Source organism: Silene latifolia, chromosome 1 (genome assembly GCF_048544455.1).
Source record: "Silene latifolia isolate original U9 population chromosome 1, ASM4854445v1, whole genome shotgun sequence".
Lineage (NCBI taxonomy): Eukaryota > Viridiplantae > Streptophyta > Magnoliopsida > Caryophyllales > Caryophyllaceae > Silene > Silene latifolia.
The window spans coordinates 149,840,804-149,846,114 of record NC_133526.1 but is presented as its reverse complement, the minus strand read 5'-3'; the positions used below and the strand labels follow the sequence as shown (position 1 = coordinate 149,846,114).

The 5,311-nt window shown below is 32.1% G+C and overlaps 1 long non-coding RNA gene across 1 annotated transcript; it reads left to right on the top strand.

Moving 5' to 3' along the window:
• Window positions 1-224: 224 nt before the first annotated feature.
• On the top strand, window positions 225-822 carry LOC141606613 (uncharacterized). The gene is made up of 2 exons (XR_012526777.1): window positions 225-348; window positions 500-822. It is a non-coding gene; the product is annotated as an uncharacterized LOC141606613 (long non-coding RNA).
• Window positions 823-5,311: the final 4,489 nt, after the last annotated feature.

The following is a 5,311-nucleotide window of genomic DNA, read 5'->3' as shown; positions in this document are numbered from 1 at the left end:
TATATATATATATATATATATATATATATATATATATATATATATATATACAAAGTGGGGATCCGGTGAGTCCGGGATTTTAAATGAGTCCGTCCTATCAATATAGACCATCAGATCTAGCATCTGTTAACGCGTCAGATTGTGCCACGTCGGGCTAAGTTAGTAGAACAAAAAACTCAAACCTGTCCCCATCTTTCTTTCTTTCACTCTCCAATCTCTTTTGGTAAAATAATAATAATAATCCCCAAATAAACAAAAGAAAACACAGATCGCGATTCTTCATCTTCTACTGATTTCGATTTCGATTTTGATGATTACAGATCTTCTAATTCTTCGCTCAAGTCCAAGGTCTATTGTTCCCTTATCCGAAACTTTTTGTTTCCTTAATTCATTCTCTTGAAGTTTTTGCGATTGATTAGCTAGTCATTAGATTTGTATTAGTTATTGTAAAATTTGTTTTCGTGTTAATTTTGTACTTGATTGATGACTTTAATTTCAGATTTGGCGAATTTTTCATTTGATTCTCAAGACGTTAATGTATGTAAGCATACAAGTATCAATTGCAACAATTTTAATCCTTTCAATGTGTTGTTTCACTAATTTGTTTCCAAGTATGGAGTTAGTTTGATTTCAAGGTTTATTTAGTTAATTGTTTAAGTTTTATTAGATATTTCAAATACAATGCTCGTCGGAAAATGTTACGAGTAATTGGATTGTGGGAAATGATACGCGTGTAATTGAAATCGTTAGCGAACATGTTCAAGGCTTTCGCAATGACAATATGAATAAATCTTGATGGTTTTGTGTCGTATTATGATCGAATTCTATTGGCATTTCAAATCTACACCATAATCTAGAGTCATATCTTTTGTTATAATAAGGCTTAGCTAGTGTCGTATTTGGCGAGAATACTTACATTAGTGCTAAAAAAAGGTGTTGTTCTGTCGGATTACCTGTGTTATAATAAGGCTTAGCTAGTGTTATTCTAGGAAATAGCTTGTGTGATTTATTAGTGTAAGTGGTTTTACTCTAAGGAAAAATTAGTATTACTTTAATCGTACATTACTCTACCATTTCTTACTATATTAGCTTCCTAATTTTCACAAATAAAGCACACATATCCTGTTACACTATTCTTCCCTTTGGACTTATAACATATCATTTTAAGCTTCTTTAGAGCAGATTCAATTTTATTTGTCATTTCTTATCTCGTTGCTTAATGACCCCTGCCAAAGCACACAATTTTATTTGTCATTTCTTATCTCGTTGTCTGTAACACACAATTTTTTGTTATTATAACACCCATTCAATGTAGTTGTAACATATATTAGTTGTTATTGTAACGCATACTAGCGGTTATTGTAACGCATACTAGCTATTATTATAACTTGAAGTTGTTTGATCTTCCATAATTGTTAGTTATTGAGTACTTAGTGCGTCATTCTAGAAGTAATATTTTCATGAGTGGAGGATTGACCTATAGTCGAAACTCAAAAGCCGTTGGTTAGGCGGGTGGCTTGACCTCAGGGCTTGCATTTGAACTAACTTGTGAACTGCAACTGATATGTGCTACTGTGCTAGTGATGCATTTTGGACCCTAGAAAAATGTTAATCTGTAAATCCTAGAAAAATGTTAGTAGTTTTTATTGTAGAAATGCTATATACATATTAGATATTTGATTAACTAGCTTGACGCGCTAACGTCTCTATCTTGTATTACTTCTAGTAAAACCTGAGTGACTCTACTATTCAGATATGTTGTACATCAGATCTGAGATGCGGAATTGTTGACGCTCAAGGTAGCATGTTGTCACTTAACCATGGTTTGAGTGCTTGAATGTTGAGATCAACTAGCATACCTTGTTATGTTTTCAGGATTAGTTGAATTAGTAATAAGGCATTCATGTCCAAGCATGTTTTATGTCGCCAATTTGCTGAATATGATTACTCATTGTATTTCTGTCTAGTTGGCATATTCATCTATGTTGTTCACTTCCACGATAAGAAGTATTTGAACGAAACTCCTATATTAATGTACACGTAGAGCACTTACATTTATAACCGTTTTAAAAACCAATTAGCTCAAATGGTAGAGCATTGTGCAATGCACAAGATGTGGGTTCGACTCCCATGTTGGTTATTAAATACTACTGTTACTCTAAAATTAAGATAATGCCTGTAAAGGACAACGACTCGTTTGTGTCGTGTCTAGTTGTGCTTAATTTCAAAAAAGAAAAAATTGTCTTTGAGGTTATAACAGGCTCACATGCCCCCCCCCCCCTAAACCTCTGATTGTTGTATTGAATGATACTAGCTCATGGACATATCATTGATGCCTTCACGAGTCTTATCATGACCTCCTTCTCCTCCTTACTTTTCCAAGATTGAATATGATTAGGACTTATTCATACTAAATGATACTGTAATGCTCATGTCATAACAAGTTTTAGTCACATGTTTCTTAAATTTATTAGGCTATATGGGACTCGAACCCATATCTTTGTGCAAAATTTGCACATTGCTCTCCCATTTGAGCTAATAGCCTTTAATATATGACAAATAAATATAAATGAGGTGTACTTGAAGCTAAATGTCTTTAAAATACCTTTCATGGGTCCAAACTGAATGGTAGCATTGTCTATAACTTCACAAGAGGATAAACTGGTACTCAATCTTACGAGGATTACTATCATACTTAATAAACATTGGCATCATTTTACCTACACAACGATAACTCCACAACTTTCATGACTATCTTTTTTCCACTGCCGGAACTCTATGTACATCAAGATAACAGGAGAATCCCGAACTTGTCTTGAAATGTAAAAGAAATCAATAAATTTGCTAACATCACTATCATGAATTACCTTTAAAAGATGACACACTTATACCATTATTACAGTAACACACTTATACAATTAAAGTAACATAACTGTATCATTATAGTAACATATTTGCAGCATTAGAGTAAACACAATTGTTCTTTATTATAATTTAATAACATAACTATACCATTATGATAACACACTTGTATCATTAGAGTAACACAATTATTCCTTATAGACTATAGTAACACAATTATATCATTATGACATCTCATTTCGCACGCCCTAACAAACAACAATAATGTACCACGAGTTGCACCATGGCTGGAGTACAAACAAAGCACTCATCTATAATTAAATAAAAATTCTCAACTATAAGCTTTTGTGGGTAGAATATTAGCCAATTTGGTATACAACACCATAAAAATAAAAATTCTCAACTATAATTAAACATTTCGCCACAGTCACAGAAGCTTCATTTGGCGAGTCTCAGCAAAGGAGAGTAAAAGAGAAGAAAATTAATACTTGAAAACTGTAATGAGACAATGACGGGATATGTAATTCGAATAAACCATTAGAGTAACATAATTAATCTATTACTGTAACAGAGGCCAACCGTTAATGTAACACTCGTAAACCATTATTATAACAAAGTATAACTGCTATTGTAACACGTGTAAACCATTATTGTAACAAAGTATAACCATTATTATAACACGATTAAGCCATTATCGCAATACAGTTAAACCATCATTATTGTCGCTAGTTAATACTCTTATCCATTGTTATAACACACAAACACCGTTACTCATCAAACCAGAATAACATCGTAACATCAACTGAATAATAAAATTTCACAGTTTCACCAAAGTAAAACATTGTATCTTTATAGTAACAGACTTATTCCATTACAGTAACATCATTATATAGTTAAAAAGCGAGGCAAGCAGAATCAAGGTGAATTACTTGTATGAGTAGAAGATCACTACAGAAAATGGTAAAATTGAAATGAAATTATAAAAAATTAATCAGGCTATAAACCTAAAATTACAGAAAATTGGCAAATCGATTATATTGAATTCAAAGCAACATAAAATTTCAAAAATTATACTAATCCTACAAGATTATATAATACATTTCAGTAGCATAGCAATAGATTACCTGATTCATTCATGTCGAAGAGTAGCTAGAAGTTCCGCTTTCTTCAAATTTCACACAAAACTGCGAGTGATTGTTGACGAATAATTATTAACATAGTTAGATTTAATTTAGAGAAGAATCATTAAAAAATGTGGAATTTGGCTGAGAAATCAACTCACAAAATCGGTTCACAAATTAGAATGTGGTATTAAAAGCGGAAATTCGTCTGAATTCCAGCGAAAAATAGGAAATAAATTTCATTCAATTCTTAGATCAACAATTCGTAATATATATCGAAATAAATTTGAAAGAAAGCTTTAAACTAAATTAATCTGAAATTAAATATTAAAAATTGCACAAAAACCTTACCTAGAACTAAATTTATCATCAAAACCACGAATTGAGATCAAATTGCCTTGAGAAGACTAAACGATTTGAAATCGCACACATAATTCGCGAAACTTCAAAACACGATCAAGTTAGAGTTTCAACATATATGTGTAATTAAATTAAAAATCGAAGAGCAATACAAAATTAAACGAAGAAAATCATGAGAAAACTCACCATATAAATGAATTGAAAGAAGATTTGTCAATAAAGGATCAATTTTAGACAAACTTTTGAAGTTTTGAGCAGCACTTGATGGAGAATACGGAGAGAAGGGGGAGATTCATGATTTTGATGAGAGAGAAAGAATATTGCTAAATGACGGAAATCGAAAACTGCAGTTAATTTTATAATTATTGTTCATTTACGATTTTACCCTTATTAAGACACTCTTATCTCAGCCACTGATTCGAACAGATCTAATGGTCCAGATTGGTAGGACGGACTCACCCTAAGAAGCTAGACTCTCTTGATCCTAACTCTATATATATATATATATATATATAGAGAAGGGTTCTTATAAGGTCTTCATACCTTATAAGGCCCTAAGTCTTTATAAGAGCCCTTGGATGAAGGGATTGAAGGGATGAGATGAGGAGAGAGGGCGTGTTTTTCAGAGCAAAAAAAAAAAAGAAAATGTTGATTGTGTGAGAGAGGGACCACTTCCACTGTTTATGTACTGCCACCCATATCAAATCCCGCGGACATTATGAATAAACAAAGCCTCCTATATCATTTTGCATGCTTCCCTCCTCTTTTCACCATTCAAAACCTCTCAACAAGCAAAAACACATAAAAATCCCCAGAAAAACGATCCTAAATCCTGTAAAATACAATATAAATCATCAAATAAATAAGAGAAATATCAGCGCTAATGGAAAACTATGTCAGTGATCGTCAGATAAAAAAATTGTTATAAGATAAAGTTCGTTATTGTTCATCCGTTAAAAAAATTGCCA